This window comes from Sapajus apella, unplaced genomic scaffold (genome assembly GCF_009761245.1).
Source record: "Sapajus apella isolate SASKATOON/1434 unplaced genomic scaffold, GSC_monkey_1.0 scaffold65, whole genome shotgun sequence".
Lineage (NCBI taxonomy): Eukaryota > Metazoa > Chordata > Mammalia > Primates > Cebidae > Sapajus > Sapajus apella.
The window spans coordinates 8,854,466-8,876,505 of NW_022437005.1; positions in this window are offsets into that span (position 1 = coordinate 8,854,466).

Consider the following 22,040-nt stretch of genomic DNA (forward strand, 5'->3'; position numbering starts at 1 on the left):
GGCATGGACTATCCTAATGTATTTTGACATTGTCATGTATATGGCCATTAGGCCGAGTCCTGTCTTTCATAATTGCAAATTACAAAAAATATTACTGTGTATTCTTTCTGCAAATGTTGCAGTATCTCTAACAGATACACCTACAAGTAAAATCATGAGCCTAAGCCTATGTACAATATTAAATTTTAATAGACATTACTAAATTTTGGTCCAAAAAGACTGTTGATTATCGCTTCTTCCAACCAATATTATTTATTGTCTTTATATGAAATGTTATGAGTATGAAGGATACAAAATAGAAAGTTAATAGTTTTAATTTACATTGCCCTAACTATAGCAGGATTTACATTGACCATTTTTGTAATAATTTGTAGAGATTCTTTGAGTGTTCTGGATATTAATTCTATATATTGGCATATGTTGTTAATATATATTTTTCCTATTCTATTACTTTTCTTTAAGCTTTGTTGACTCCTACTTTTTGGTTGTTTAAAAGTTTATGGAAAAAATCTTTTCTGTGTTTTTTACATGGCTTAAGAAATTCTTCCTCACCGATGTGGAGAAATAGAAACACTTTTACACAGTTGGTGGGAGTGTAAATTAGTTCAACCATTGTGGAAGACAGTGTGGCGATTACTCAAGGACCTAGAAATAGAAGTATCATTTAACCCAGCAATCCCATTACTGGGTATATACCCAAAGGATTATAAATTGTTCTATTATAAAGACACATGCACACGTATATGCATTGTGGCACTGTTTATAATAGCAAAGACTTGGAACCAACCCAACCCATCGATAGACTGGATAAAGAAAATGTGTCACATATACATCATGGAATACTATGCAGCCATAAAAAAAGATGAGTTCGTGTCCTTTGCAGGGACATGGATGAATCTGGAAGCCATAATTCTCAGCAAACTGACGCAAGAACAGAAAACCAAGCACCGTATGTTCTCACTCATAAGTGGGTTTTGAACAATGAGAACACATGGACACAGGGAGGGGAACATCACACTCTGGGGTCTGTTGGGGTGTCGGGGGGCGATGGGAGGGTTAGCAGGAGGTGGGGAGATTGAGGAGGGATAACATTAGGAGAAATATCTAATGTAGGTGACAGGGGAATGGATGCAGCAAACCACCATGGCATGAGTATACATACTTATCTAACAATCTTGCAAGATCTGCACATGTACCCCAGAACTTAAAGTAAAATAAAAAATAAAAATAAAAAAAAGAAATTCTTCCTCACCAGTTTTAATTATATTTTTATTATAACATAATTACATTGAGACTTGTTTTATTTTGTTTGCTTATTTACATATAGACTTTAATCCAGAATTTTTTAATGTATACAGTGTAGGTAGAACTTTTTTTTCTACTCAATTTTCCCAGTACCATTTATTGAACAATTATTCTGTTTCTCACTGATCTGAAATACCACTTTATCATAAACTTAGAAACATTATTCTGATAATTGGAGTAAATTAGCAAATGCAAATACATAGATAAGATAAAAATTGTCAGTAATCACAACACATTAAACTACTGTGTAGTGTTTAGATGATTTTTCTTCATTTGTGGCATTATTATGTGTGGATGACATTTTACCCAATCTCTTCTAATCACATAATAGCCTTTTAATATATTGTTAACTGCCATAGTAATTAAAAGAAAAATGGAATACTATGTTTGATATAAAAATAATATAGACATCTAAATGATGATATACAGGGGGCATGAGTTGAAGAGTATTATAATGTTTATATGCTTTCATCCAGAAGTTTTTTTCCAAGGTATGTATCCAAAGGGAATAATCAAAGGCATAATCCAAGATTAAAATATAAAATGTTGCAGATATATTTTATAATATCAAAAAGAATGAAAACCCAAAATGTCCAACCATCAGGGTGGTTCAATAAATTAGGGTGCCTTCCTAGGAGAGAATACTATTTCCTTAGTGCAATGCTGCTTTCTAGACCTGGAGTGGCAGTCGCTGCTGCTCTTTGTCAAATATTTTTGGATCCCCACCTTTGGGGCACGTAGAAGGCTCAGGCTTCCTGTACACCGGGTGATGGGTAGGGCTGTGGGACTGCCTGACAGTGAGTCATGAGCAGAAATGACATGTGTCATTTTCAGGCCAGAATGCTCAAATGTTAAAGGGAAACACTCCAGGTTTAGCAAAGGGACCACCAACGTTGGAAATGGCATGGCTGAGTGATAAGAAGGAGAGACCTGCTAACCATAAATGGAAATATGGACTAGAGAGAAACAGACATACGCTGTGTTAAGCCACTAAACATTAGCCACGAGCCATTGGTTAGTACAGAAGAAAAAACACTCACAAAATAGAAGTGAATGGGAAAATAGGGTAAAAATGTGTCCTATATGTATGAAATCAATTTCGTGTGTGTGGGGAAAATAATGTAACAAATATACACACAAAGAAATCCCCTCCCCCAAGCCACCTGCATACTGTTTTTACCTCTGGGTGTTGAGACTATAGAATTTTAGATTCTTTATATATTTTTTTTCTATTTTTCTAGAATAAATGCATATTATTTTGTAATTACAAAGTCTACTTTTTAACTCTTTGTGATAATTTATAATGGCAAAATGTATGTAAAATTTCAATCTGTGAATATGTAAATAAAATAACCTTTCTTTATTGTTATGCATTTAAGTTAGTTATAGGTTTCCAGTGTTTTCTTCAGACAATGATTATCATTGTTTGTAATTCCAACCCAGCAACTCAATTGTTTCTGTAGAGTTGATAGTATAAATGATTACTCAATAGCTATGACTATTTTAGGCCTACATATATGCTATTAAACACACTCCTTAATGATTGTATCAATTACACTTTTATCGGGAACAGCACTCATTCTTCTACCAAAATGATAGTATTGAATGTATTTTTCCTTTTGTAAAATTTATAATTTGAAAGGAAAATCTTCTAAACGTATTTTTGAAATTTAATGTGTCTCAGGCTGTCCATGGGAAATCACTAATATTATATTCATTTCAAATGTATTGTGGACTGCTCTGAGGACCTACTGCACATGACCAATGCCGACATGAGCTACCTCTGCATCAGCTGCATGAATGTGACATCACCTGAGTTCATCTTCGTGTTTAACAAGACAAGTTCATTGATGACACCTTTGGATCCCGAGGCAATGCCAAATTGCTATAAAACATGTAAATATTTACACTCAATTTCTGTATTTGTGTGGATTGATAACCAACAGTTCATGCATCAGTATCAGGTTGTGGCTCATACCTGATAAGAAAGAAAATACAAATGTATTTTCTTAATTTTAATTAGGGAGCTAGTGTATTCTCAAATCTAACTTTTATTTTATTTTTGGCAAATTGTCTCTTCATGAACTTGGCTTCTTTATTCATAGTTCCTATCACCTATATGAGTTTGACATCATTAAGGCTATTTACCTTTTCAAATGTCTGCACAATTATGTGCTTGTGGATTCTTTTTTATATCTCTTCTTTTAAAATTTTAAAATTTTTGTTTTAATAGTTTTTGGGAAAAAAGTGGTGTTTGATTGCCTGGAAAAGTTCTTTAGTTGTGATTTCTGACATTTTGGTGCACCTATCAGCCAAGCGGTTTACTATGTACCCAATGTATAGTCTTGTATCCCTCACTCCCCTTTCATCCTTCCCCCGGAGCCCCCAAAGTCCATTATATCATTCTTATGCCTTTGCGTCCTCATAGATTAGCTCCTGCTTATACGTGAGAACATACAATGTTTGGTTTTCCATTCTTGAGTTACTTCCCTTAGAGTAATGGTCTCCAACTTCATACAGGTTGCTGTGAATGCCATTATTTTGTTTCTTTTTATGACAGAGTAGTATTCATTTTATATGTATATATATATATATATATATATATATATATATACACACACACACACACACACACACTATTCATTTTCTTTATCCACTCATTGGTTAATGGGTATTTAGGCTTGTTTCATATTTTTGCAATTGCAAATTATACTGCTATAAACATGTGTATGTAAGTGTCTTTTTCATATAATGGCTTCCTATCCTCAGGATAGATACCCTGTATTGGGATTGCTGGATCAAATGGTAGTTCTACTTTTAGTTATTAAGGAATCTTCATACTGTTTTCCATAGTGGATGTATTAATATTATTTTATATCCCAGCAGCATGTGAAAATGTTCCCTTTTCACCACATCCACGCCAATATCTGGTTTTTTATTTTCCTTTTTCTTTTTTCCAGTTATTGGCCACTCTTGTAGGAGTAAGTAGTTTTGATTTGCATTTCCTTGATAATTAGTGATGTTGAGCATTTCTTCATATGTGTTCTGCTCATTTGTACATCTTATGAGAATTGTCCATTCATGTTCTTAGCTCACTTTTTGATGGGATTATTATTATTTTTTTCTAGCTGATTTGTTTGAGTTCCTTGTAGATTAAGTCCTTTATTGGATGCATAGTTTGCAGACATTTTCTCCCATTCCATGGGTTGTTTGTTTATTCTGCTGATTATTTCTTTTGCAGTGCAGATTTTTTTTTTTTTAGTTTAATTAGGTCCCTTCTATTCATTTTTGTTATTGTGGCATTTGCTTTTGGGTTCTTGGTCATGAACACTTTACTTAAGCCAATGTCTAGAAGAGTTTTGCTGATGTTGTCTTCCAGATTTTTTAGGGTTTCAGGTCTTTGATCCATCTTGAGTTTATTTTTGTGTAAGGCAAGAGATGAGGATTCAGTTTCATTCTTCTACATGTGTTGTGCCAATTATCCTAGCACCGTTTGTTGAATAGCGTTTTCTTTCCCTGTCTTATGTTTTTTTGTTTGCTTTGTCAAAAATCAGTTGGCTGTAAGTATTTGGCTTTATTTCTGAGTTCTTTATTCTGTTGCATTGGTCAAATTTCTCTCAGGAATATACTTATAATTTTTTCCTTGTTTTAATTAAGTATAATCCCACTCACAAACCAGTTGTATTGCATGGCATCTTATTATTAGTTGAACTTAATTGGCATCTTTCTTCTGAAGAGCAATGGGTAGAGTCAAGAATTTATTATTCTATTCATCCACTCATAAGCATTTATGACTGTGACAAGGCAACATGCCAGGAACTACAATTTCCAAGATGAATTTAGCAAATTCAGCATGGGAACTACAATTTCAAAAAGATGAATTCAGTAAATTTAGCATGGATCTTGCTCTTAATGTAAACAGAGGGTGGAAAAGTCAGTCATTCTGCAATAGAATATGTCCTACCATAAGTGGAAGTATAGCTGGCCACCGGGAAATACTGGAAAAGTTACCCTCATTTTTCTTGGAGAGGTCGGGAAAAAAAAAATCCATTGGGAAGTTTATGTTGCTGCTGCATCTTGAAACATAAGTAGACAATGAGAAGAGAATGCAATTAAGTCTGGGAGAATGGCATTGCATGGTTGCAGAGGTAAGACACAGTACAGGGACTTTAGGAAGTATTTTCACTGGGATTGAGTATAATTTACACAAAAGAATGGGAAACAGGAGTGGAAAGGTAGGCACGAGGCAAAGTGCAATAGGCCTTGCCTGCCATACTAAGAATATGAACTTTTCTCCAGTCTTGGGGGAATTATGGACAGATGACTGATATTTCCACCCACAATTAATCCAGAAACAGCTCTGTTTTGACAAAATACCCCAGCCTTCCTCCACCTTTTATTTTCATGTCAGGGTGGAATCCAGAAAGCTGAAAGTCTCTTTCTAAACTTGATTTGGAGACATGAATTTCACACAAACACAACACTACTCTCCTATCTGCATGGAGCAGGGTTGGGGGAGCAAAGTGGCTGATCTCTTTACAGATTATGTGAGAAGGCAAAGCTGAGATGGAATCCTGGTGGCTTTCCTCTGCATCGCTGTGCCTTGAAATGTGAAAATGTAAATCACTTTGAAAGCATGTTAAAAAGGAGGATTTATGCACTCTTTCCTAGACTCACTGAATCAGGACCTTTGGGAGGTAATTGAAATAAACATTTTTCAAAATTTTCTTAGCTAATTTTTAAGTAGAATAAAATTTGACAATCACTATGCTTAGGTCCTTTAAAAATAAAAACTTTACTTTTTAGAATAGATTTGTGTTTACCGAAAAATTACAAAGATAGTATAGTGAGTTTCTGCACACCCTGAACACGATTTCCTCTATTACTAACATCTTATGTTAGTATGGCATATTTGTTACAATTCATGAACCAATACTGATACATTGATGATGATGATAATGATGCTGATGATGATTGTTCTTGTAATGCTATCGTTACTATTGAGTCCATGCTTTGTTCGGATTTCCTTGGTTTGTAGCTAATGCTCTTATTCTGTTCTAGAATTGCATCCAGGATACTACATCATATTGAGTCATTGTGCCTTCTTGAGCTGCAGTTGGCTGTGACAGTTTCTCTTTCTTGTTTTTATGACATAGACAATTTTGAGGGGTCATGAATTTTTTTTTTTTGAGAAGGAGTTTCAGTCTTGTTACCCAGACTGGAGTGCAATGGCACCATCTTGGCTCACTGCAACCTCCACCTCCTGGGTTCAAGTGATTCTCTTGCCTCAGCCTCCCGAGTAGCTGGGACTACAGGCGTGCGCCACCATACCCAGCTAATTTGTGTATTTTTAGTAGAGATGGGGTTTCACCATGTTGACCAGGATGGTCTCGATCTCTTGACCTCGTGATCCACCCGCCTCGGCCTCCCAAAGTGCTGGGATTATAGGCGTGAGAGGCATTTTTTAAAATGTCTCTTACTGGGGATTTGTATAATTTTTTCATGAATAGAATGATATTATGGATTTTTGGGAAAAGACTACAGAGATTAATTCTGGTCCACATCACATCATATCAAGCATACATACTACTAACATGATATGACTGTTGAAGTTGACCTGAAAAGCCTGGCTGAGGTAGTGTTTGCCAGGCCTCACCACTGTAAAGGTACTCTTCCTTTCCTTTCCATATTACTCTTTGGAAGGAAGTAACTGTACACAGCCCACATTTAAGGAGTGGAGGTTTATGCTCCACTTCCTCACAGGTAAAATACCTACATACAATACTTAGAATTCCTCATATGCAAAGTTCATATTTTCTTATTTATTTAATTTATTCAGTCGTTTGATTATGGACTCATGGATATTTATTTTACACTTTGGGCTGTCATCCGATACTACTACATTTACCTTGTCACTCAGATTGTTCCAGTTTTGGCTACTGGAAGTTCTTTCAATTGGCTCTTGTATTGGTTTCATATATTTTCATCATTATGCATTTTTTTATTTTTCATTTTTGAGCACTTTCTTATTTTCAGGTACTTCAAGATAATCTAGGCTCATTTTGCATATTTCCTGTCCCAGCCCTAAAATCAGTCATGTCTCCAAGGACCCCTGATTCTTTTTGTTGGAAAATGGTATCAGAAACCAAGATCTAATCAGGTTGGCACTAGGATGTTATTGTTTATAAAGCCTCTCAGAAGACAGAGCCAGAAGACATCTGTGTGCTTATTAAGCAATGTATAACACATATCTATAAATATTTCTGTATGGAAGCAGTATCTATAGGAAGTTAAACATGAGTTCACACTGTGATCATCAACTCTAATCTATTACCACATGAATCATTCTAACCTGCTCCCTTTGCTTATGTCTAAATTCTTACTCCAACAGAAAAAAACAGGGTCTCAACATCGACCATCTACTTACTTCATTATTAAAATCTAGTGTACATCTATAGCAGTACTAGAATTGTTAACCCATACCCACATGGGAAAAAGTTTATCAACTAGATTACAGTGATTATGTACAATGATTTTTTGCAATCTGAGACTCCACCGATTTCTAAAATTACTTAGGTCAGCATCTTTTTTCTTCACCCTCTTCAGTGAAGTGTTCCATCCGTTTGTAAGGCAGTTGGATTGTTTGTAACAGTCTGAATTTCATTTTGAGATCCCTGAGCCTCCAAAATTTTTTTAATTGGCACACATTATTGTTTGTTCTATTCACTTTTTTAATGAGGTGAACTTCACAGATATAAAATTAACCATTTGAACATGAACGATTTAGTGGCATTCAGGACATTCACAATGTTGTGTAACCACCTCTAACTAGGTCAAGAACATTTTTATTACCCCTAAAGAAATAATGTGTTTATATGCCTTTGGTATCAGGGTAATTTTGATATCATAGAAGGAGGTAGAAAGTGTTTCCTTCTTTTCTATTTTGGCTGGTGTTTTAGAAAAATTGATTTTAATTCTTTAAATGTATTTTGGAATTCATCAGTAAAGCTATATGGTCCTGGAATTTTCTTTGTTAAGAGGTTTTTAATTATTGATTTAATATTTTTACTTGTTATATTTCCGTTAGGATGTTATATTTCTTCTTGAGCCAGCAAAGTAATTTGTATTTCTAGGATTTATCTGTTTTTTTTTCTGTTATTTAATTTGTTGGAGTAATGTCCCCACTTTCATTTTTAGTTTTAGCTATTTGTGTATCCTCTTTTTTTCTTCTATCTGCCTAAAGTCTCGTCATTTTGTTGACTTTTTCTAAGGACCAACTTTTGGTTTAGCTGAATCTCTACTGCTTTTCTGTTTTGTTTACCTCTTTTAATCTTTCTCTCTTCTCTTCTCCTAACTTTGGGTTAACTTTGATAATTGTTTTCTAATTCTTTAAGGTGTAGTACTAGGTTGTTAATTTAAAATCATTTTTTTATAAATGTATGTCCATAACTATCAAATTCTCACTTAGCCCTGCTTTTGCTGCATCTCATTACTGTGGTATGTTAAGTTTTATTTGCACTTGTCCCAAGGTATTTTCCAATTGCTCGTGTGATTCATTCTTTGGCCCACTTATTTTGAGTGTATCATTTAGTTTCCACATATTTGTGAATGTTCTAGTTATTCTATTATTGACTTCTAGCTTCATTTCATCATGGTCAGAGAATATTCTTTGTATAATTTCAATCTTTTAAAATTTATTGAGACTTGTTCTGTAGCCTAACATATGGGCTATTTTAGCTAATGTGCCATATACACTTGAAAAGAATGTGTAGTCTTCTGCTTGTTGGGTGAAGTGTTCTGTCAATGTCTGTTAGGTCTAGTGTTGTTCAAGTCTTCTATTTCCTATTGATCTTCGGTTATTTTGTTGTATGTATTATTAAAAGTTGAGTATTGAAATCTCTAACTATTATTGTATAATTGTGTTTTCTCTCTTTAATTCTGTCCATGTGTGCATATACTCCACTTCTCTGGTCTTTCTTGTGTGTAATGTTTATATCTTCTTGATAAATTGACCCTTTTATCAACATACAAAGCTCTTATTTGTTTCTTGTAATTCCTTTTGAGTTAAAGTCTGTTTTGTCCAACACTGTTACTGTATAACCACCCAATTCTCTTCTGGTTACTCTTTGAAAGGAATGTCTTTTTATATCTTTATAATTTTAATATATTTATGACTTTAAAACTAAAGTGAATTTCTTGTAGACAGCACAGTTGCTGGATCATATTTTTTAAATCCATTTTGTTATATGTCTGACTTTTGATTGGAGAGTTTAATCCATTCACACATAATATACTTGTTTGAGGAAGGATTTACTTCTGCCATTTGGGTATTTGTTTTCTGTATGTTTCATACCTTTTTTATTCTTTGTATCCTCCATTTGCCTTGTTTGTGTTTCATTGATTACTTAGAGTGTATTGTTTTCATTTCCTTCTCATTTCCTTTTCTGCATATTTTTAGGAAATTTTCTTAGTGATTATCATAAACATTATAATTAAAATCATAAATTTATGATATTATTTAAATTTTTACAAATTTGCTTCAATAGCATACAATAACTAAATTAATATACAGTTCCATTCCCTGCCTTTACAGCTGCTTTCACAAATTACATTGTTGGATATTCTGTGGCAATTAGCATAAATTTATAGTTATGTTTATTTATTTGTCTTTTAAAATCATATAGTAAATATTATAAAAAGAGGAGTTGTAATCCAAAATGCGGTAACAAAGACTTTCATATTTATCTATGCAGGTACTTATATCCAATTTCTATATTTCTTTCCTTTTTTTGACACCTGGTGTAACCGTGTGGCCTGTTTTATTATTATTATTTTAAATTTGTATTTTTCCATAGGTGGTTGGGGTACAGGTGGTGTTTGCTTACATAAGTAAGTTATTTGGTAGCGATATGTGAGATTTTGGCATGCCCGTCACTGGAGCAGTATACACTGCGGCTTATTTGTAGTCTTTTATCTCTCAGTCCCTGCCCTTTCCCCCCAGTCACCATAGTCCATTGTATTCATTCTTATGCCTTCGAGTCCTCATAGCTTAGTTCCCACATATTGGTGAGAACATAAGAACATATAATGTTTGGTTTTCCATTCCTGAGTTACTTCACTGAGAATAATAGTCTTCAATCTCATCCAGGTCACTGAAAATACCATTAATTCGTTCCTTTTTATGGCTGAATGGTATTTCATCAGAGATATATATACCACAATTTATTTATCCACTCATGGATTCATAGGCATTGTGTTGATTCCACAATTTTGCAATTGCAAATTGTGCCGCTATAAACAAACATGCCTGTGTAAGTATCTTTTTTGTATACTGACTTCCTTTCCTCTGTGTAGATACCCAGCAGTGGGATTACTGGATCAAATGGTAGTTCTACTTTTAGTTCTTTAAGGAATCTTTACACTGTTTTCCTTAGTGGTCATACTAGTTTACATTCCCACCAGCAGTGTAGAAGTGTTCCCTGATCACTGCATCCATGCCAACCAACACCTGCTGTTTTTTGATTTTTTGATTATGGCCATTCTTGCAGGGGTAAGGTAATATCACATCATGGTTTTGATTTGCATTCCCTTGATCATTAGCGATGTTGAGCATTTTTTCATATATTTGTTGGCCATTTGTATATCTGCTTTTGAGAATAGTCTATTCATGTCTTTAGCCCACTTTTTGATGTGATCGTTTGTTTTGTTTTTTCTTTTCTTTTTCATTTTTTTTTAGAGGCAGAGTCTTAATCTGTCACCCAGGCTGAAGTGCAGTGGCATGATCTCAGCTCACTGCAACTTCTGTGTCCTGGGTTCAAGTGATTCTTCTGCTTTAGGCTTCCGAGTAGCTGGGACTACAGGCATGCACCACCATACCTGCCTATTTTTTATACTTTTAGTAGAGATCGTGTTTCACCATATTGGCCAGGCTGGTCTTGAACTCATCATCTGTCCACCTCAGTCTCCCAAAGTGACAGGATTACAGGTGTGGCCACCATGCCTGGCCATTTGTTTTTTTCTTGCTGATATATTTGAGTTCATTGTAGATTCTAAATATTAGCTCTTTGTCAGATGTATAGATTTCAGAGGTTTTCTCGCATTCTGTGAGTTGTATGTTTACTCTGCTGACTGTTCCTTTTGCTGTGAAAAGCTCTTTAGTTTAATTAAGTCCCAGCTATTTATGTTTGTTTTCATTGCATTTGTTTTTGGGCTTTTGGTCATGAAATTCTTGCTTAAGCCAATGTCTAGAAGGGGTTTTCCAATGTTATCTTCTAGAATTTTTATAGTTTCACGTCTTAGATTTAAGTCCTTATTGCATCTTGAGATGATTTTTGTATAAGGTGAGAGATGAGGATCCAGTTTTATTCTCCCACATGTTCCTAGCCAATTAACTCAACGCATTGTGTGAAAACGGTGTCCTTTCCCTACTTTATGTTTTGTTTGCTTTGTCAAAGATCGGTTGGAGGTAAGTATTTGGGTTTATTTCTGGGTTGTCTATTCTGTTCCATTGGTCCATATCGCTATTTTTATACCAGTATCATGCTGTTTTGGTGACTATGGCCTTGCTGTATTGTTTGAAATCAGGTAGTGTGATGCCTCCAGATGTGTTTTTTTTACTTAGTCTTGCTTTGGCTCTAACCTCTTTTTAGGTTTCATATGAATTTTAGAATTGTTTTTTTAATTCTGTGAAGAATGATAGTGGTATTTTGATAGGAATTTCATTGAATTCATAGATTGTTTTTGGCAATATGGTCATTTTCACAATGTTGATTCCATCCATCCATGAGCATGGGATGTGTTTCTATTTGTTTGTGTCATATGTGATTTCTTTCAGCAGTGTTTTCTAGTTTTCCCTGCAGAGGTCTTTTGACTCCTTGGTTAGGTATATTTTAAGTATTTTTTTTTTTGCAATTATTGTAATAGGGGTTGAGTTCTTGATTTGATTCTACACTTGGTTGCTGTTGGTGTATAGAAGATCCACTGATTTGTGTACATTATTCTTGTATCTGCAAACATTGCCAAATTATTTTATCAGTTCTAGGAGCTTTCTGGAGAAGTTGTTAGGATTTTCGAGGTAAATGATCACATTGCCAGCAGAGGGTGACAGTTTGACTTCCTTGTTACTGACTGGGATGCCTTTATTTCTTTCTCTTGTTCGATTGCTTTAGCTAGGACTTCCAGTACTATGTTGAAGAGGAGTAGTGAAAGTAGGCATCCTTTTCTTGTTCCAGTTCTCAGAGGGAATCTTTCAACTCCTCCTCATTTAGTATTATGTTGGCTGTGGGTTTGTCATAGATGGCTTTTATTATGTTGAGATATGTCCCTTGTAAGCCAGTTTTGCCGGGTTTTAGTCATAAATGGATGCTGGATTTTGTCAAAGGCTTTTTCTGCATCTGTTGAGACAATCATAAAATTTTTGTTTTTAATTACGTTTATGTGGTGTATCACATTTATTGACTTGCATATGTTAAATCATTCTTGCAACTCTGGTATGAGACCCACTTGATCATGGTGGCTTATCTTTTTGATATGTTGATGAATTCAGTTAGCTAGTATTTTGTTAAGGATATTTGCATCTATCAGGGATATCAGTCTGTAGTTTTCTTTTTTGGTTATGTACTTTCCTGGCTTTGGTATTTGGGTGATGCTGGCTTCATAGAATATATTAGGGAGGGTTCTGTCTTTCCCTAGCTTGTGGAATAGTGTCAATAGGATTAGTACAAATTCTGTGAATGTCTTGTAGAATTCTGCTGTGAATCCATCTGGTCCTGGACTTTTTTGGTTGGTAATTTTTTAATCACCATTTCAATCTTGCTGCTTGTTATTGGTTTGTTCAGGGTATCTAATTATTCCTGATTTAAGCTAGGAGGTTAGTATTTTTCTGGGAATTTATCTATCTCTTCTAGGTTTTCTAGTTTATGTGTGTAAAGGTGTTCATAGTAGCCTTGAATGATCTTTTGTATTTCTATGGTGTAAGTTGTAATATCTCCCATTTTATTACTTATTGAGGTTATTTGGATTTTCTCCCTTCTTTTCTTGGTTAATCTTGCTAGTGGCCTATCAATTTTATTTACCGTTTCAAAGAAGTAGCTTTTTGTTTCATTTATCTTTTGTATTTTTGTTGTTGTTGTTGTTGTTTCAATTTCATTTAGTCTGGCTCTGATCTTGGTTATTTCCTTTCTTCTGCTGGGTTTAGGTTTGGTTTGTTTTTGTTTCTTTAGTTTCTTGAGGTGTGACTTTAGAATGTCAGATTGTTCTCTTTCAGTCTTTTTGATGTAGGCTGAGCATCAAAGAGAACTTTCCTCTTTGCATCAGCTTGCTATATCCCAGAGGTTTTGGTAGGTTGTGTCACTATTGTTGTTCAGTTTGAAGAAGTTTTTAATTTTCATCTTGATTTTGTTTTTGACCCAATGATCACTCTGGAGCAGGTTATTTAATTTCCATGTATTTGCATGCTTTTGAAGGTTCCTTTTGGAGTTGATTTCCAATTTATTCTACTGTGGTCTGAGAGAGTATTTGATACAGTTTCAATTTTCTTAAATTTATTGAGGCTTGTTTTTGTGGCCTATCATGTGGTCTATCTTGGAGAAAGTTCCATGTGCTGTTAAATAGAAGGTATATTCTGTGGTTAGTGGATGAAATGTTTTATATATATCTGTTAAGTATTTTTTTGTTGTTCCAAGGTCTAGTTTAAATCCATTGTTTCTCTGTTGACTTTCTGTCTTGATGAACATGTCTAGCGCTGTCAGTGGAGTATTGAAGTCCCCAACTATCATTGTGTTGCTGTCTATCTCATTTCTTAGGTCTATTAGTAATTGTTTTATAAAATTGAGAGCTTCAGTGGTAGATGCACATATGTTTAGGATTGTGATATTTTCCTGTTGGACAAGGCCTTTTACCATTATACAATGTCCCTTTTTGTCTTTTTAAACTGCTGTTACTTTAAAGTTTGCTTTGTCTGATATAAGAATAGTTACCCCTGATCATTTTTGGTGTTCGTTTCCATGAAATGCCTTCTTTCATCACTTTACTTTAAGTTTATGTGAGTCCTTATGTGTTAGGTGAGTCTCTTGAAGGCAGCAGATAGTTGATTTGTGAATTCTTATTCATTCTGTGGTTCTGTATTTTTTAAGTGGTGCATTTAGGCCATTTACATTCCATGTTAATATTGAGATGTGAGGTACCATTCCATTCACTGTACTATTTGTTGCCCATGTACGTTGGTTTCTTATTTTTTGTTTTCACTTTTTAAATTGTATTTTTGTTTTATAGGTCCTGTGAGATTTATGCTTTAAAGAGGTTCTGTTTGATGTGCTTCAAGAATTTTTTTTTTTCTTTTTACGATTTAGAGCTCCTTTTAGCAGTTCTTATAGTGGTGGCTTGAGAGTTGTGAATTCTTTCTGCATTTGTTTGTCTGAAAAAGACTGTATCTTTCCTTCATATGTGATGCTTTGTTTCATTGGATACAAAATTATTGGCTGATAATTGTGTTGTTTGAAGAGGCTGAAGATAGGGTCCCAGTCCCTTCTAGCTTACAGGATTTCTACTGAGAAATCTGCTGTTAATCTGATAGGTTTTCCTTTATAGGTTACTTGGTACTTTTGTCTCACAGCTCTTAAGTTGTTTTCCTTCATCTTAACTTTAGATAATGTGATGACGCTGTGCCTAGGCAATGATCTTTTTGCAATGAATTTCCTAGCTGTTCTTTGTGCTTCTTTTATTTGGATGTCTAGGTCTCTAGCAAGGCTGGGGAAGTTTTCCCCAATTATTCCCCAAATATGTTTTCCAAACTTTTAGATTTTCTTCTTCCTCAGAACATCAATTATTCTTAGGTTTTGTCACTTAAAGTAATTCCAGACTTCTTGGGGGCTTTGTTAATATTTTCTTTCTTTCTTTTTTTTTTTTACTTTGTCTTCATTGGTTTGGGTTAATTCAAAGACCATGTCTTTGAACTCTGAATTTCTTTCTTGTACTTATTTATTGCTGAGACTTTCCAGAGCATTTTGCATTTCTATAAGTGGGTTCAATGTTTTCTGAAGTTTTGATTGGTTTTTCTTTATGCTGTCTATTTTTTGAATATTTCTCCCTCCACTTGTATTATTTTTTTTGGATTTCTTTGCATTGGGCTTCGCCTTTCTCTGGTGCTTCTCTGATTAGCTTAATAAATAACTTCCCAAATTCTTTTTTAGGTAAATCAGGGATTTCTTCTTGGTTTGGGTCAACTGCTGGTGGGCTAGTGCGATTTTTTTGGAGGTGTTAAAGAGCCTTGTTTTGAAGGATAATGTTGCTGAGTCTGGAATTTTTGTCTGGTAGTTTTTTTTCTTTTATCCCTTTAAAAATGCCATCCCTTCTATACACCAATAACATTCAAGCTGAGCACTAAATTAAGAACACAACCCCATTTGCAATAGCCACACACACAAAAATAAAATGCCTAGGAATATATCTAATCAGAGAGGTAAAATATTTCTGCAAGGAGAACTACAAAACATGCTAAAAGAAATCAAAGATAACACAAAAAAATGCATAAACAATCTGTGCTTACAGATAGGAAGAATCAATATCATTAAAATGTCTATACTGCCCATAGTAATCTACAGATTGAATCCTATTCCTATCAAAGTATGAACATCATTTTTCACAGAATTAGAAAAAACTATTATAAAATTCATATGGAGTCAAAGAAGAGTCCGAATGGCCAAGACAATCCTTAACAAAACAATGAAGCTGGCAATATCAAATTACCTGTCTTCAGATTATACTACAGGGCTATGATAATCAAAACAGCATAGTACTGGTATAAAAACAGATACATAGATCAGTGAAACATAATAGAACACCCAGATATAAAGCTGTAAACATACAATCAATTGATCTTTGACAAAGGTGACTAAACTAAGTAATGAGGAAAGGATGCTGTGTTCAGTAAATAATGCTGGGAAAGCTGGCTAACCATATGCAGAAGAATGAAAGTAGACCTTTACCTATCATCTAATAAAAAACTAACTCAATGTGGATCAAATACTTAAATGTGAGACCTCAAACTATTAAATTCTAGAAGAAAACCAGAAAAAAATACCCTTTCAGGCATTGGCCTAGGCAAATAATTTATGACCTACTCCTCAGAATCAAATACAACAAAAACAAAAATGAATGTATGAGATCTGATTAAACTAAAAAGCTTCCACATGAAAAAAGAAACTATCAAGGGAGGAAACAGGCAAGCTACAGGTTGAAAGAAAATATTTGCACAATATGCATCTGACGAAGGTCTAATGTCCACAATATGTAAGGAACTTAAATCAATGAGAAAAGAACAACTCCATTAAAAAGTGGGCAAAGGACATGAACAGACACTTCTCAAACGGAGACATACATGTAGCTAACAAATATATGAAAAAAAAGCTAACATTACTAGTCATTAGAGAGATGCAAATCAAAACCACAGTGAGACACCATCTCACACCAGTCACAATGATCATTACAGAAAAGTCAATAAATAGCAGACGTTGACAAGAGTATCGAGAAAAGTGAATGCTTATACATTATTAGTGGTAATGCAAATTAGTTCAACCCTTGGGGGAATCATCTGGGGTTTCTCAAAGAACTAAAAATAGAATTACCATTTGACTCAGCAATCTCATTATTGGGTATATACCCCAGGAAAAATAAATCGTTGTCAATGAGGCAATTGCACTCATCTGTTTAATGCAGCACAATTTACAATAGCAAAGAAATGGAATCAACTCAGGTGGCCATTAATGGTGGATTGATATAGAAAATGTTGTACATATGCTCAATGGAATAATATGCAGTCATACAAATGAATGACATCATGTCCTTTGCAGCACCATGGATGTAACTCAACTCAAAACTCCAGAATGACTTTTTTCCTCCAAACTACTGCAGTACCTTTCTAGAAAGGGTTCTAAATCAGGCTGAGATGGCTGAAATGACAGAAATAGGGTCCATAATATGGATAGAAACAAAGATCATTGAGATGCAAGAGTACCTTGAAACCCAATCCAAGGAAGTGAAGAATCATAATACAGGAACTAACAGACAAAATAGCCAATGTAGAAAAGAACATAAGCAACCTGGTAGAACTAAAACGTCCTACAAGAATTTCATAATGCAACCACAAATGTTAAAGTAGAATATACCAAGATGAGAAAAGAAACTCAGAGCTTGAGAATTGGCTTTCCGAAATAAGACAATCAGACAAGAATAGAGAAAAAAAAAAGAATGAAAAGAAATGAACAAAACCTCTGAGAAATGTGGGATATGCAAAGAGACCAAATCCATGACTCATTGGTGTCCTTGAAAGAGATGGGGAGAGTGTAAGCAACTTGAAAAATGTGTTTCAGGATATCATCTATGAAAACGTCCCCAACCTAGCTAAAGAGGCAAACATTCAAATTTAGGAAATGCAGAGAAGTGCAGCAAGGTACTTCAGAAGAAGATCATTCCCAGTGCACTTAATAATCAGATTCTTCGAGGTTGAAATGAAATAAAAAATATGTTAAAGGCAGCTAGAGAGAAAGGTCAGGTCACCTACAAAGGGGAACCCCACAGACAGATAAACAGTGGACCTCTCAGCAAGAAGAGAATGGGGGCCCATATTCAACATTCTTAAAGAAAAGATATTTCAACCCAAAATTTCATATACAGCCGAAGTAAACTTTATAAGTGAAGGAGAAATAAGATCCTTTCAAGACAAGCAAATGCTGAGGGAATTTATTACCACCATACCTGCCTCCTGAAGGAAGCACTAAATATGGAAACACAGTTAAGTACACAGACCAATGACACTATAAAGCAACCATACAAACAAGTCTGAATAATAACTAGCTAATGTCATGATGACAGGATCAAATCCACACATATCAATACTAACCTTGAATGTAAATGGACTACATGGCTCAATTAAAAGGCACAGAATGGCAGACTGGGTAAAGAACCAAGACCCGCCGGTATACTTACTTCAAGGGATCCATTTTACATGCAGTGACACATATAGTCTCATAATAAAGGAATAGGGAAAAATCTATCAATCAGATGGGAAGCAGAAGAAAGCAGGGGTTGTAATCCTAGTTTCAGACAAAACAGACTTTAAATCAACAAAAATCACAGAAGACAAAGAAGGGCATTATATAATGGTAAAAAGTTCAAGTCAACAAGAAGACCTAACTATCCGAGATATATATGCACCCAACACAGGAACAAGCAGATTCATAAATCAAGTTCTTAGAGACCTTCAAAGAGACTTGGACTCACATGCAATAATATTAGGAGACTTCAACACTCCACTGACAGTATTAGACAGATTACTGAGGCAGAAAATTAACAAAGATATTCACAACCTGAGCTCGGCGCTGGATCAAATGGACCTGAGAGACATCTACAGAACTCTTCACCCACAACAACAGAATATACCTTTTTCTCCTTGCCACATGGCACATTCTCTAAAATCAACCACATAATCTGACACAAAACACTCCTCAGAAAATGCAAAAGAACTGAAATTATAACAATTACTCTCCTACCACAGTGCAATAAAATTAGAGATCAATCAAGACTAAGAAAATTGCTCAAAACCATACAATTGCATGGAAATTGAATAACCTAGGTACAACATACCAGACTCTCTAGGACACAGCTAAGGCAGTGTTAAGAGGGAAATTTATAGTACTAAACGCCCACATGAAAAAGCTAGCAAGATCTCAATTTAACAGCCGAACATCACAACTAAAAGAACTAAAGAACTAAGAGCAAACCAACCCCAAAGCTAGAAGAAAACAAGAAATAACCAAAATCAGACCCGAACTGAAGGATCCTGAGACACAAAAAGCCACTCAAAAGATCAACAAATCAAGGAGTTCTTGTTTTAAGAAAACTAATAAAATAGGCCACTAACTAGACTAATAAGAAAGAAAATCCAAATAAATGCAGTTAGAAATGACAAGGATGATGTTACCACTGACCCCACAGATATACAAATAGCCATCAGAGAAAATTATGAATCCCTCTATACACACAAACTAGAAAATCTAGAGAAAAGTGGATACATTTCTGGATATATAAACCTCCTAAGACTGAACCGGGAATAAATTGAATCCCTGAACAGATCAATAACAAGCTCTGAAATTCAATCAGTAATAAATAGCCTATCAACCAAAAAGAAGCCTGTGACCAGACGGATTTCCAGCCAAATTCCAGTAGGTATAAAAGAAGAGCTGGGCCGGGCGCGGTGGCTCAAGCCTGTAATCCCAGTACTTTGGGAGGCCGAGGCGGGTGGATCACGAGGTCAAGAGATCGAGACCATCCTGGTCAACATGGTGAAACCCCGTCTCTACTAAAAATACAAAAAATCAGCTGGGCATGGTGGCGCATGCCTGTAATCCCAGCAACTCAGGAGGCTGAGGCAGGAGAATTGCCTGAACCCAGGACGCAGAGGTGGCGGTGAGCCGAGATTGCGCCATTGCACTCCAGCCTGGGTAACAAGAGTGAAACTCCGTCTCAAAAAAAAAAAAAAAAAAAAAAAAGAAGAGCTGATGCCATCCCTACTGAAACCATTCCAAAAAATTGAGGAGGGACTCCTCCATAACTCATTCCACAAGGCAAGCATCATCCTGATACAAAAGCTTAGCAAAGGCATAACAAAAAAGGAAACTTTAGCCCCATATCCTTGATAAACATTGATGTAAAAATCCTCAACAAAATACTGGCAAACAGAATCCAGCAGCACATCATAAAGCGTCACACAAACAGAACTAAAGACAAAAACCACACCATTATCTCAATAGATTCAGAAATGGCTTTTGATAAGATTTAACACTCTTTTATGTTAAAAACTCCAAATTAACTAGTTATTAAAGGAACATATCTCAAAATAATAAAAGCCATCTATGACAAGCCCACAGCCAACAGCATACTGAATATGAAAAACTGGAAGCATTCCCATTGAAAACTGGAACAGACAAGGATGCACTCTCTCACCACTGCTATTCAACATAGTATTGAAATTTCTAGCCAGAGCAATCAGGCAATAGAAAAAAATAAAAGACATCCAAAAAAGAAAAGAGAAAGTTAAACTATTCCTGTTTGCAGATGACATGATCTTATATCTAGAAAACCCCATAGTCTAAGCCCAAAAGCTCCTCAAGCTCATAAACAACTTCAGTGAATTCTCAGCATACAAAATCAATGTGCAAAAATCACTAGTAGTTCTATACACCAACAACAGTCCGAGAGCCAAGCCAGGAACACAATACCATTTACAACTGCCACAAAAAGAATAAAATACCAGAAATACAGCTAACAAGGAGGTGAAAGGTCTCTGTAAGGAGAACCACAAAACACTGCTCAAAGAAATTAGAGTTGATGCAACCAAATAGATAAACATTACATGCTCATGCATAGGAAAAATTGATTATCATTAAAACAGTCAAAGCAATTTATAGATTCAATGCTGTTCCTGTCAAACTACTGAAGACACTCTTCACAGAACTAGAAAAAAATCTATTTTAAAATTCATATGGAACGAAAAAAGATCCCACATAATCAAGGCAATCCTAAGCAAAAAGAGCAAAGCTGGAGTCATCACACTACCTAACTTCAAACTATACTATAGGGCTCTGGTAGCCAAAACAGCATGACTCTGGTACAAAAACAGACTCATAAACCAATGGAACAGAATAGAGAGCCAGAAATAAGGCTGCACACCTACAACTACCTGATGTTTTACAAATTTGACAAAAACAAGCAATGGGAGAGGGATACCCTATTCAATCAATGGTGCTGGGATAACTGGCTAGCCATATGCAGAAGATTGAGACTGGACCCTTTCCTTACACCACATAAAAAATTAAGTCAAGATGAATTAAAGACTTAAATGCAAAACCCAAAGCTATAAAAAACACTAGAAGACAACCTAGGCAATACCCTTATAGACATAGGAAGAGGCAAATATTTCATGATGAAATCTTTGATCATGAAGATGCCAAAAGCAATTGCAACAAAAGCAAAAATTGACAAATGAGATCTAAGTAAACTAAAGAGCTTATGCACAGAAAAATAAACCATCAACAGAATAAACAGACAACCTACAGAATGGAAGGAAATTCTTGCAAACTATATAGTTGATGAAGGTCTAATATCCAGCATCTTTAAGGAACTTAAATTTACAAGAAGAAATAAACAACACCATTAAAAAAGTGGGCAAAGAACATGAACACTTTTCTAAAGACATACATGTGACCAACAATCATAAGAGAAAAAACTCAACATCACTGATTTAGAGAAAAACAAATCAAAATCACAATGAGATACCATCTCACACCAGTCAGAACAGTTAATATTAAGAAGCAAAAAAAAAAAAAAAAATAGCAGGTGCTGGCAAGGTTATGGAGAAAAAGGAATGCTCATACACCATTAGAGGGAGTGTAAATTAGCTCACACATTGTGGAAGACAGCATGGCAATTCCTCAAAGACCTAAAAACATAACTACCATTCAATGCAGCAATCCCATTACTGGATATATACCCAAAGGAATATATACCCATGCACACGTATGTTCATTGCAGCACTATTCACAATAATAAAGACATGGAATAAAGCTACATGCCCATTAATTGTAGATTGGAAAAAGAAATGTGGTACATATGCACCATAGAATACTATGCAGCCATAAAAAGGAGCAAAATTATGTCCTTTGCAGGAACATGGATGGAGC